Raw genomic sequence first — 14,279 nt, forward strand, 5'->3', positions numbered from 1 at the left:
ACTATTTTCTAAATGGGGAACAAACTCAGAAATCACAAGTGCAGAGGGACTTGGGAGTCTTCGTGCAGGATTCCCTAAGGTTAATTTGCAGGTTGAGTCTGGGTAAAGAAGGCAAATGCAATGTTAACACTCATTTCAAGAGCACTAGAATATAAAAAGATGAATCTCATTGAAACCCCTTGAGTTTTGATAGAGTGGATGTAGAGAGTATGTTTCTTATTGTGGGAGAGTCTAGGACCAGAGGACATAGCCTTAGAATAGGACATCCCTTTAGAACAGAGTTGAGGAAGAATTTCTTTAGCTAGAGGGTGCTGAATGTAAGTCATTCATTTCCACAGATGGCTGTGTAGGCCATGTCACTGGTTATATTTAAAGTGGAGGTTGATAGGTTCATGTCAAAGGCAGGAGAATGGGATTGAGAGCAATAATAAATCAGCCATGATGGAATGGGCTGAGATCTGCTCCTATGACTAATTTATTCTTCAAAACTGCTTCTCAATTGGCTTGGGTCTCATGAAAGACTCAGTCTAGTTTGGATATTGAATCCATCAGATTTCTTCCTTGCATCCTTTTTTAGTGCCTCTCGGTGCTGGTCAAAATTTGGAGCAGTACTGAACAAAGCAGGACCAGATGGGGCACATTGACGCCCAGTCAACAGGCTAGATCAGGCACTGTTGACTAAGTCGCAAAGACAGTAGCCAGACTCAATTAGAGGAAGGTAGTGAATAAACAAATCCTTCTGTTCCAATGTACCTGTGACAGATATTCATAATAACATTGGCAAAAGCAATTACTGCAGTCCCAGTGGAGAACGAGCCCTTTTGCATCTATGGCCCCCTTTGTCATATTATGTGGCACTATAAAAGTACTTAATAGAGTAGATTTAAAACAATCCAGAACTTAAAATCAGATTTTCCTGCTGTGGAGGCAATCATATCTGGTAGCAGTAGTGTACACTCAGTCTGTAACCTTATGGATTGGCATGTTCCTCTGTCTTCTGATACTAATGTGCCAGGTTTGATTAAGAGGTATTGAAGGGTATACTGGGAACCCTACCTGCAAGCAGCTTTGAATTGTGAAGGATGCTTAAACAGCTAAAGAGAGCAGGAAGTTCCAAAAACAATGCTACCTCTGAAGGTGAGCTCTAGGCATGAGTATTAATGAAAAGGTTGAAACATTCATAAATTTGTTCAGCCATAGGTATTGAGTACATCACCTCCAGAAATTGCCCTTAGTCTCTGGAGAAAAATAATAGGGCTGAGGCACTATAGATCTGTCCTCTAGAGGTAGTGGTGTCTCTACCAGTAATTACAACACCAGCATCTACCTAACCACGCTTCTCTGGTATGTCCTGTTCACCAAAAGCAGGATGATTTCAGTCTAGTTAATTACTATGCAGTCATTCTATTTTCACATCACTAAAGAAATGGAAACTGTTCTCAGTGCCATTGAAGGGCTCTTACTCTCCAGTGCCCTGTTTGGGTTTCACCAGGACCACTTGGCTCCAGGTAACATCAGCCTTAGTCCTACAGAACTGTGTAAAAGTCTTAGCCACCCTAGCTATATAAGACTTTTGTACAGTACTATATTTGTCAACGAGTTCATAAATCTGGTTGGAGCAAAGATATTGGGAATGGGGAGGGTGAATGCCGTGGGAAGGATGAGGAACAGATTGTAGAGAAGTAGTGTTGGGGCAGGGAGTGATGGTATGGGTGCAGACACAACCAGCCCTGAGACACTGGGCAAGACCAGTTGATCATTACAGTGCTTCCTGCTCCTTCGCTGTTTCCCAACCATGATCCTTCTCACTCTCGGTCCATAATAGAAACCATATAGATATATATCTTTTGCACAGTACTGTGTCTTGGAATTTTTTTTAAAAACTGAATTTCAGTGGTGAATTAAGTTATTTTTGTTGACATCAGGGCAGCATTTGACAGTTTGACTTTATGTAATTCTGGCGTAACTGAAATTGATGAGTATCCTGGAAAAGCACTGCATTAGTTGAATTTGCGTCTTGTACAAAAGACAGCGGTTGTGGTTATTGGAAATCGTTCATTCCAGCCCTGAGGCATTGCTTTAAGAAACACTGACACATTGTCCTGCACCTGACAGTTTTTGGGCTACTGCTTCAGTGCTCTTCATCCCTTTATTCATAGTGTCTGAAGGGGGGATGTGCAGTTATCGAGGAACTATTCGGTTCTAAAGCAGTGTATGCTTGTTTGCAGCAAAGTGTAAACATTATTCAGAAATGGACTAATATCATTTGTGACAAGAAAGTTCCAGGCAGTGACAATCTCTGCACAGAGAAAATCTAGGAAAATGTACTTGAGATTTTATAATAATAACAATGAACAATAGTGGTGAAAATGATAAAGCTTTTTGGCTATGATTAAGTGGTGGGATACTGACATTAAGGATGGAAGAAAAAGAGGGACACTTCATGATCGTGGCATTAATAAGAGCTTAATGTGCTGAATGATCGGTGGATGCCTATGCTAATTGAGAAACCAATCTCACGCCTATCCAGCAATCAATATCCCAAGCTCAGTCAAGTCCTAAAACTTTGATTCCCCTGTGCACTGGTGGGAAGTGGCTAAGGAGAATAGGTTCTTCATCTGCAGAGGGGTTCCAAAAGCAAGGCAGGGTGTGAGGGAACTGCCTAAACTCCACACAGAGTTGTAGTCAAAGGGATTGGAAGTGAGGGAGGAGTTACGAGATGTGACATTCTCACACCTCTTTTCAAAAGTTTCACTGGAGGATCTCTGTGATTCATAACCTTAAAGAAGAGGACTTCTAAGTAGCATCCTCACAGACTGGTTAGCCCCCCCCCCGCTCTTCTTGCTTTACACTTATGGCTGTGCTAAGCATAGCTCCAAAGCCATATTCAAATTTGCTGACAACACCACTATTGTAGGCTGAATCAAAGGTGGTAATGTATCAGCATGTAGGAGGAAGATTGAAAATCTGGCTGAGTGCTGCTCTAACAACAACCTCTTACTCAATGTCAGCAAAACCAAGGAGTTGATTATTGATTTCAGGAGAGGGAAACCAGAGGTCTGTGAGTCAGTCCTCATCCGAATATCAGAGGTGAAGAAGATCAGCAACTTTAAATTCCTTGGTGTTATTATTTCGGAGGACCTTTCCTGGGCCCAGCATGTAAACACAATTACAACAAAAGCATGGCAGCGCCTCTACTTCCTTAGCAGTTTGCGAAGATTTGGCATGATAAATAAAACTTTGACAAACTTATATAGGTGTGTAGTGGAGAGTATATTGCCTGGCTGCATCACAGCCTGGTATGGAAACACCAGTGCCCTTGAATGGAAAATTCTACGAAAAGTTGTGGATATGACCTGGTCCACCATGGGAAAAGCCCTCCCGACCATTGAGCACATCTATATGGAGCACTGTCGTAGGAAAGCAGCGTCCATCATCAGGGACCCCCATCACCCAGGACATGCTCTCTTATCGCTGCTGCCAGCAGGGAGAAGGTACAGGAACAGTTACTACCCCTCAACCATCAGGCTCTTGAACCAAAGGGGATAACTTCATTCAATTTCACTTGTGGCATCATTGAAATGTTCCCACAACCAGTGGACTTGCTTTCAAGGACTCTATCTTGTATTCTTTAATTGTTTATTTATTATTATTTCTTTTGTTTTGTATTGGCACAGTTTCTTGTCTTTTGCACACTAGTTGAATGCCCAAGTTGGTGCAGTCTTTCATTGGTTCTATTATGGTTATTATTCTATAGATTTATTGGAGTATGCTCAAAGAAAATGAATCTCAGGTTGTATATGGTGACATATATGTACTTTCATAATAAATTTATTTTTAACTTTAAATTTTTGAAGTGGCCTGACTGGTCCATCAGGTCTGATTATGTGAAGGTGCTGGAGATCTGGTTCGGAGGGAACAAGACATGCAACAGGAATAGGTTGGAAGAGATTGGGAAGGCAAAACAGGAATTGGGGCTATGAGGATGGATGTTACCTCTCTAAATGGGAAGAATCTGCTCTTCAGGTGTGTGGTGCTCAATTACCCAATGCCACCCTCACCCTGATAATCACCTTCATGTGTGACTGCATCATGCTCTACGTGGAACTGAAGAGCTGAGGAAATAGTTATGTTGGTACCCTGTCCCAGTTGGTATTTTTTGATCATGTTAGTATGGATTATCAGGTAACAGAAGGAAAAGCTATTTGAGATCCCAAAGGCCAGGAAAAAAAAATGTTATTATACTTTATTATATCTTCTACATTATATTATACAAAATGGAGGAGGCTCCATCTGAATGGATAGGAAGGAAGCTAAGTGAGGAAAACTATGCTTCAAGCATGCTTTTTGACCAGAGTAACATGATTGTATAGTGCTTTGTTTATAGAGAATATACCATGGTAAATATGAGCTATTTAAAGGGCTTGGAGTATAGGATTGGAACTAGCTGGTTGGGCACCATGGTTGACGGCTGGTTAGGCCAAAGGGCATGCATCTGTGCTGTTGTGTGGTATGACTTTGTCCATTCCAGCTAGAAACAGGAAAGACATTAGGGAGTACATGGTCCCCGTCTCTATTTTGGTAATGCCTGTTTCTGGCATAATAGGAATGGAAATAAGCCTGGAGTTAAGCAAAAAATGTACTACAAAGCATCAAGTCTGTTTAAAATTTATGTGAAAGTGCGATTTCCAGATTGTTTCCAAGGCAGTTGTCTGTTATTGCAATGCTAAACATTGAATTCCTAAACGACTAAAATGGTGCACATAAGTAGGAAAGATGGTGCCACCGAATGATGTGACCAATGGCGATGTCTTGCAGACATTTCACAGAACTATTACTTTTACTTTTTCTTTCAAATATGATTCCACTTCTAAGCTGGGTACAATTAGAACCTGTGATTTACATTCTGGTGTGTTTTTGGGCTGATTGAGCATCCTAGCGCTTTGCTGTCTTCAAGGGAGTTCGGTTGAGGTTTGAAGTGGAGTGTGCGGACTGGAGATGGGTTGTGAGCCCATGATCAACTCCATCTCTCACCGATTAAAGTGTTGAGCAACATTGAATTCAACGAGGGTGAGAGTGGAAGGTGAGCGGGTATTCAGCACCATCTGCCTGTGTTTGACTGGTCTCCCCTTCTCAATGGTCTTGGGCAAGGTTTAATCGATGAAGTTTGTGCGCTGGACTCTGTAGTTCATGTTATGTATTTCTGGTTTCTGGTTGCCCCTTTTTTTAATTTCTATTTTGTGCCATTTTGATTAGGGTGGACTGGCTCTGTGGCCTGTAGTCAATGAAAAACACAACGCTAAATTGAAATGATGTGAGCATTCCTGGACTGTTTCATTGACTCTGTGGTTTGATATTTTATATTGTGTGCTTTTTCACTCATTTTTTGCATTTGAGTGATTTGGTTTATTTGTGCATAGGGTATTCGATTTTTTCTTCTTTTTTTATATTTATTTATTTATTGTGGGGGGAACAGGTTCCAGGGTGTTTCCTTGGACCGTGGCTATGTGTGCGAAGTCGAATCTCAGGGTTGCATACTACATATATATACTTTGATAGCACTGGACAACAAATTTTTTCAAAAGTGTTGCTTCCTCAGAATTTTTTCTTGTTTATGATAGACTGCTTGAAGATGAACACAAATATAGTTTCAGATTGTATCATGTAGGAAATTGGAGCAAAAACAACACTAACTTTTATTGAATATAATGTGTTTAGTTGCATAATGGTGCTGATGCTTTGCAATAGTTCAACTAAGTTAAAAATATTTTGTTAATGATTTTCATTTGTACTCAGTATCTGAAGCTTCTGGCTTAAGTGTCGCCAGCATTGATGGATTCCAGTTGAGATGGTATCTTTTCTCCATGACTGCAATGTCCTGGTGAAATCTTTCACCATGCTCGTCACTGACAGTACTAAGATTTGCAGGGAAGAAGTCTAAATTGGAATGCAGAAAATGAATCTTTAGTGACATGTTGCATTTCATGGTTTTGTGCTTGAAGCATGCTTTCAACCAGCTGTATGTAGTTTGGTGCTCTGTAGATGCCGAGGAAAAATTTCAACAACTTCCTTGAATGCCTTCCATGTGATTTTCTCTGGTCCCACTAGAAATTCTTCAAATTGCCTGTCTGATTTGTGGACCAATAAAAATGCTTTCCTTAATCTTGGCATCAGTTATTCTGGGAAGCATCTGTCTCAAATATCAAAATCCTTCATAGAAATATTTGTGCCTGGTGATAGCAAATTCCATCCTTATAGTCCTGAATCCAGTAATTATTACTAAAACCAGTCCTGCCATGCAGCAGCCACACCGCCTAAGCATGCCTAGACAAGATAGGAAATTTTCCAACTTAACATTGTAGGCAACATTTTAATTGACTTGAATTATGAATTGAAATAATTAGCATAAGTTTATTTTTAAAATGGTGCATGATAGGGAAATTTCATGGTGATTTTCATGATCAGTAGCCCAAAATTCATAAGATACACCTAAAGGTATTCAGGAAGTAAAATCTTTGTTGTCCAGTGTAATAAGTGTTCTTTAAAATAACACACTATATCTTTAGTTGTCGTGTTTTATTCAATGCTTATTGCTAATTCTGACTTGATTTGTGGCCTAATATTGTTAGTTTATTTTGTTGTTTGTATTTACTTTTTTCAAACTATGTTTATTGACATCAAGGAAATCATAAAATAAACCTGGGGAACTACAGTATTAATTATCATTTTTTCTCTGCCTAAACTGACACCATTGCTTCTTGTTTCCCTTTTTGATTGGCTATTATTGTGTGCGGAAATTAGGACGCTGATTCCCGGCTTTATTCTTTTATGTGGCAAGGAGACCATGAATAAATTATTCTTTTAAGCTCCATTGTTTAAGCACTTCAGAGATTTCAATCTGAGAGACTGTCATATAAATGAAGTACAAAGAAACATTTTGTTAAGTAAATTGCATTACCATGTCTCAGTTGTCAAAAGTTACAGTGCCATTTCAGTCTGCAAACAAAGCCAGGACTGATATCACGATGAAGGTTAAGTCATGTGCTTAAGTCACTTTGATTCCAATAATAATGCTTGAGGCAGTATTAAGACAAATAATAACATTTGTCTGATACCCTTGTTTGATTGGCTTAAGTAGAATTGTTAATATTAATGTGTCAGTGTTGCATAAGTTTGTGTGGTCAAGCCACAAACATTCTGAAATAAAAGAAATTAATTGAAGTGTAATTTTGTTTGTAATTCATCCAACATTTAAGTTTAGCCTTTTATAGAATGCGAATTTTGATGGCACTTGTCACGTTGCACATCGGCAGAATGGACATATAGGTTTCAAAGCTCTTTTAATTTAGAACCTTTAAAATGTAAGTGGAGTTACTTAAATAACATAGTACAGAAAAAACTTGTTACATCGAACATTCTAATCAATTTTTCCTCAGCAGGATATCTTGTGGACCAATTGAGATTATTTTATCATGTTCCCCTATTCTGTTAAGAGTATCCCTGGCATTGTTTTATATTCTATCATTGTATGAGAAATTGTCATTAAATTGTTATTTTATTTGGTAGCAATAAAATGTGAGCATAGCAGATCAAAAATCTAAGGGGGAAAGAATTTGTAATAGTCTACTACTGTGGAAACTTATATTGTTAAGTTAAACAAATGGACAATAAAATGGCAAATGGAAAATAAAGAAGTTGTGCACCTTAGCAAGAATAAATATAGAATTTGTAAACTGAGAAAGAAATAATTGTAATACAGTTAAAAGTGGTGTTCCTAAGTATGATTCATTAAATACAGTGTAAATGCAAGTACAGTAAGTACTTAGGAAGGCAAATGATGATCAGATAACAAAGTTTTAGTGTTGTACAGTGCTTTGCTGAGACAACTCGGAGTAGTATATGTAGTGTTTTGCTTTAGCCCTTAAAGAAGATGTTTACCTTGGGAGTTGGTGCATTTTAGGCTTGCCAGATTGAGTCCTAGCATGCAGCAATGACCCACATAGAGCAAAATGAATCTATACTGAATAATATTTAGTAGAATAATAGTTGATCTCATTGAGGAATAAGATTGAGAGTGAATCACTGGAGAGATAACAAAAGACTACTTCCTCCAGCTGGTGCTGCACGATTAGAGGGTTAGTCATTTAGATCTGTGATGAAAGAAAATTTCTTTTGTACAGAGTTACAAATTTATGCTACGACAGCATTGTTTTTGATGTTCAGGAAATTGGAATTAGTGAATTGGGTTGCGCTGTGGTTAACGTGATGCTATTACAGCTCTGAAGTTTAGAGTTCAGTTCCCACATCGTCTGTACGTCCTCCTTGTGGAATCCATGGGTCTTCCCTGGGTGCTCTGGTTTCCTCTGTCAGTCCAAAGATGTATCGGGTAGGTTAATTGGTCATTGTAAATTGTTAGGGTTATTCAGATTTGTCAGGGGTTGTAGAGGTGGCAAGGCTTGAAGAGCCTACTCTGCATTGCTAAATAAGTAAAAGTGAATGAGATATAAGATTGATCATGTTAAGGAACTGTAAATCATGCCTAAGAACCCTTCAGTTTATTCTTGCCATATTGTAAGAATGTAGTGTAGTGTAAGCTTTTTCTCTGCACCAATTTTTACTGCAAATTTTAGGTGTTTGGGAATTTTCATTTATTCAATATTTTCCTGTTTTCTGCATGCATTGATGTGTAGAAAAGTTCCCTCTGCTTAAAAAAAACTTCCAAATTGTAAATCTGAATCCCATAGAGACATATAGATTCTCATTAGTTTTTTTTAATGATTACTCTAACCACTTAAGTTTATTGAGACTGACATCACTGATAAGTTACTTTGTTAGTAGGGTTTTCTATATATTCCAAGTGACTGGCTTTCAATTTAAAAATGGAGAAAATTTAAACTGCAAGAAATGCTCTCCTTTGTGTGACAGGAACTATGATGTGACAGATATGAAATGTGCACATGTACCACTTCATTTGCCAGTCTCCTGAGTCTCTGCTTGGGTGAGTCTGTGAATATTACCTTGTATTGACAATTTCATCTGGGCATTTCCCAGCAGAAGGTACCATTTCTAGTGGAAAAGCTGTTCTTTCTTTTGATTAAGATGCAATTTTATGTGCGGTGATTGGGGGGTGGAGTGACTGGCGGTAGATGCACTGGAAATGCCAATATCAGAGCAAGCTTACTGATTCGCCTAATCTCTATTTCAGTATGCATACTGAAATGGTTCAGTGGTTTAATTTAACATCTGAGAATGTATACTGTGTGAAACCTGAAATTCTTACGCTTCACAGACATCCACAAAACTTAAATTTCTATGTGTTGCTCTTGGATCAAAGCCCAGGGCTAACCTCCATCAAAGTCTATCCCAATTCTCTTGAACTTATCCTACTTCCTTTATAGCTGATCCTTATCGATGACTTGCTTGGCTGTAGCAAACTGTCTAGGGTCTTGGCATTTAAGTTGAGGTAAATTTTTAAAGATTTGATAAGTTATAGTTCATGTTGGATGATGGATTATTGTTGGATTATTTCAAAAAATTTTCAGTTCAGCAGTTCAATAATTGAATCATTATTGAACTGCTGAGCTGAAAATGTTTGAAGCTTATATTAAAGTGGAGGTTTCCAGGGTTTTGCTGTGAAAAGATAAAAAGGCAGTTATTTTGTCTCTTGGATTCTGCTTTGCAACAAGAGCAACTAAACTGATCACCTTCATTTTCCTTATAAGCAATTAGTTTTGGTCTTTGAGTCAGTTTCCTTGAAAGTGGTTTCTTCCTTAAAAAGAAAATGCCATTTTAGCAACACAGTAGTAGAGCTGTATATTGTAACTGTATGAGCTTTTACAAATTTAATATAAGAAAGTAATTTGAAATTTAGAAAATTGTTTTGTGGTTTTAAATGTTTGTTTGTGATCAAGTATAGAAGAATTGGTAGAGATAGATCTGGGGTTTCAGTATCAACAGGTATTGATCCAGTCCCTAATCCGCTGGATTCAGTCTTGAATTTCATCTTATAAAGCATAAACCATAAAAGTCAGGGAATTGTTTCCCACCAACTCAGATGGGAGCAAGATCAGCTATTGTTAGGAAAGCATTTTGGTGTATGTAAATTAACATTAACAGTTGAGTTGATTGGACATAGGGCAGCATTGAAATGGGACCCATTGGACCATGCGAGTCTATGATGCTAACCATCAAGCACCAATCCCATTTTATTTTCCCCACATCCCCTTTCACCCTTCTCTGATTCTACCAATAGCACACTTAAGACCATTTACAGTAGCCAGTAAACCTTTGGAATATGGGAGGGAAATCATGTGACCACAGGAGACCCTGCAACACCACCCAGATGGCATTGAATCAGGGTAGCCGGAGTTTTAAGGCAGCAGCTCTGAGAGTTGTGTCACTGCACTGGAAACAGGGTCAGCAAGTGTAGAGGTATAATTACTGCTGTTTTAAGGACACCGTGATTGTCGCAGTGCATATGTTCACATAGTCTTGACAGGCACAGAAACGGACACTTCAGCCCACCAGGTCTGTGCTTGCTGTCAACTACCTAACCATACTCATCCAGCCTCTGTGTAGTGGTATTTTAGGTGCTCATCTAAATACAGGCTGATTACCTCTTATCCAAAATTCAAAAATCCAAAAATCTCCAAAATCTAAAAAAGTTTTTTTTTAGCGTTGACATGTTACAAATGGAAAATTTCACAAGATGCTGGGAAGTTTACCAGTTCCCACGGGTCTCTGTGCACCACAGATAGTTCTGAGAAATGACCTCATATGTAATGAACGGAAGTTAATGACAATTGAAATAAAACACTACATAAAGTGAGAAATGAAAATCTTTATGTTTTGAAAGAATAGATTCATCAGCGTTGGAGTGGACATGTTGCTTAACACGAGGAAATCTGCAGATGCTGGAAATTCAAACAACAACACACACAAAATGCTGGTGGAACACAGCAGGCCAGGCAGAATCTATAGGGAGAAGTGTTGTCGACGTTTCGGGCCAAGACCCTTCGTCAGGACTGTGTTCCACCGGCATTTTATGTGTGATGTTGCTTAACAGTATGCTGATAATGAAAAACAGCAAAGATCTATCATAATGAACTAGAAAATTGAAGGGAATTGTGAATATTTCACAGAATGATTGCAGAAATTTAACAAAAGGCATGGCATTTAATTTTTAAAGAATTGTGACAAAGCATCTGCTTATCCTGAAGCAACAGAGAAATTCATTGAGTTTGCCAAGATTGTCACTGATAATCACAATTCTATCTCCCTTACCAAAGCATTGGAGAGGGATAGGAACAGACAAGTTAGGAAAGTGTTTAATTGGAGTAAGGGGAAATATCAGGCTATCTGGCAGGAACTTGGAAGCATAAATTGGGAACAAAGATTCTTAGGGAAACGTATAGAAGAAATGTGGCAAATGTTCAGAGGATATTTGCATGGAGTTCTGCATAGCTACTTTCCAATGAGGCAGGGAAAAGATGGTAGGATACAGGAACTGTGGTGTACAAAGGCTGTTGTAAATCTCTTCAAAAAGAAAAGAAGAGCTTACAAAAGGTTTAAAAAAAACTAAGTAATGATAGAGATCTAGAAGATTATAAGGCTAACCGGAAGGAGTTTAAGAAAGAAATTAGAGCCAGAAGGGGCCATGAGAAGGCCTTGGCGGACAGGATTAAGGAAAACCCCAAGGCATTCTTCAAGTACGTGAAGGTTAAGTGGATAGGGCATGAGAGAACAGGACAAATCGGATGTGACAGTGGAAAAGTGTGTATGGAACCAGAGGAGATCGCAGAGGTACTTTGCTTCAGTATTCACTATTGAAAAGGATCTTGGCGATTGTAGGGATGACTTACAGCAGACTGAAAAGCTTGAGCATGTAGACATTAAGAAAGGGGATATTGCTGGAGCTTTCAGAAAGCATCAAGTTGGATAAGTCACTGGGACTGGACGAGATGTACCCCAGGCTACTGTGGGAGGCGAGGGATGGAGATTGTTGAGTCTTCGGCGATGATCTTTGCATCATCAATGAGGATGGGAGAGGTTCTGGAGGATTGAAGGGTTGCAGATGTTGTTCCCTTATTCAATAAAGGGAGTAGAAATAGCCCAGGGAATTATAGACCAGTGAGTCTTACTTCAGTAGTTAAGTTGATCCTGAGAGGCAGGATTTATGAACATTTGGAGAGACATAATATGATTAGGAATAGTCTGCATGGCTTTGTGAAAGGCAGGTCATGCCTTATGAGCCTGATTGAATTTTTTGAGGATGTGACTAAACACATTGATGAAGGTAGAGCGGTAGATGCAGTATATATGGATTTTAGCAAGGTATTTGACAAGGTACCCCATGCAAGGCTTATTGAGAAAATAAGGAGGCATGGGATCCAAGACGACATTGCTTTGTGGGTCCAGAACTGGCTTGCCCACAGAAGGCAAAGAGTCATTGTAGACGGGTCATATTCTGTATGGAGGTCAGTGACCAGTGGTGTGCCTCAGGGATCTGTTCTGGGATCCCTACTCTTTGTGATTTTTATAAATGACGTAGATGAAGAAGTGGAGGTTAGTAAATTTGCTGATGACACAAAGGTTGGAAGTGTTGTGGATAGTGTGGAGGGCTGTCAGAGGTTACAGCCGGACATTGATAGAATGCAAAACTGGGCTGAGAAGTGACGGATGGATTTCAACCCAGATAAATGTGAGGTGGTTAATTTTGATAGGTCAGATATGATGAGAGAATGTAGTATTAATGGTAAGACTCTTGGCAGTGTGGAGGATCAGAGGGATCTTGGGCTCCAAGTCCATAGGACACTCAGAGCTGCTGCGCAGATTGACTCTGTGGTTAAGAAAGGTTGCAGAGGAGATTTACAAGGAAGTTGCCTGGATTGGGGAGCATGCCTTATGAGAATAGGTTCAGTGAACTCCGCCTTTTTTCCTTGGAGTGACGGAGGATGAGAGGTGACCTGATAGAAGTGTATAAGATGATGAGAGGCATTGATCATGTGGATAGTCAGAGGCTTTTTCCCAGGGCTGAAATGGCTAGCATGAGAGAGCACAGTTTTAAGGTGCTTGGAAGCAGATATAGAGGAGATGTCGGGGTAAGTTTTTTACGCAGAGTGGTGAGTGCCAGCAATGGTGGTGGAGGCGGATACAATAGGGTCTTTTAAGAGACTTCTGGACAGGTACATAGAGCTCAGAAAAATAGAGTGCTTTGGGTAATTTCTAAGGTAAGGACATGTTCAGCACATCTTTGTGGGCCGAAGGGCCTGTATTGTGCTGTAGGTTTTCTATGTTTCTATAAAAATCTTAACACACTGCATCAGTACATGAGTAACAAACAAGTATAAGACAAAGCCTCCTTACCAGTAGCACATAAATTCAAAGTCAGAAGTGACAGCGATCCCAAACTATCTCATGTATTCTAAAATCCCAAACCCTTCCAACCCCAGGCATTTTGGATGAGGGATACTCAACCTGTATTTTTTTTAATATTGCAGGAGTACCTGCCCTCATCACCTCAGGCAACTTGTTCGAGATTACGAAAAATTATTTATCAAACCTCTAAAATTCACTGTCCCTTACCTTGCCCTTCACCATTATCAGAAAATAGCAGTTCTTTTTTGAATGCCTCCCACTGAATGCCTGTAGACTTACCTGCAAGTGACTGCTCCGAGATCCCTTTTGACAAGCCTTGTCATTTTATTACTGGAACAACAACATTTCAGCGTCCTGATTCAGGATATCCATTTCCAGTCCATCCTTGATCTTCTCCATGCTGACAACAAAATTTGAAGTGTATGGTCACCATCTCCAAAATGCTTACACTCCCTCCATTTGCCTACACGCCAAAAGGTTAGATATATTACTGCCCCTTCCCTGGCAGGACCATCTGTATTGACTCAATGTTTCTTGCACATGTTTTTAACTAATCTGCCATTGTAAACTTTTCCCACCAGGGTAATCCCACTTAATTTCGGGTAAATTTAAAACAACTGATATTATTTTTAAACACGTACAGAAAGATTATAAGTGAATGACAGTTTATAAAACTGTATCTTAACAACATAAGCAACACACACACAATGCTGGTGGAACACAACAGGCCAAGCAGCATCTATAGGAAGAAGTACAGTCGACGTTTCGGGCCGAGACCCTTCGTCAGCGCTGTCAGCTTTAGCTCAATGAGTACTTCGCAGTATCAACTTAACAGTAAAGCTCTTAACAACATAAGAATGGATTGCGAGCTCTTAAACTCTTCACAATTATTTCAAATATAA

General features: G+C 39.3%; 1 protein-coding gene across 1 annotated transcript in view; it reads left to right on the forward strand.

The window, feature by feature from the left end:
• Nucleotides 1-14,279, forward strand: part of usp44 (ubiquitin specific peptidase 44) — a 63,163-nt gene that overhangs the window by 16,702 nt on the left and 32,182 nt on the right. The window lies entirely within an intron of this gene.

Source organism: Hemitrygon akajei, chromosome 14 (genome assembly GCF_048418815.1).
Source record: "Hemitrygon akajei chromosome 14, sHemAka1.3, whole genome shotgun sequence".
NCBI classification, from domain to species: Eukaryota; Metazoa; Chordata; class Chondrichthyes; order Myliobatiformes; family Dasyatidae; genus Hemitrygon; species Hemitrygon akajei.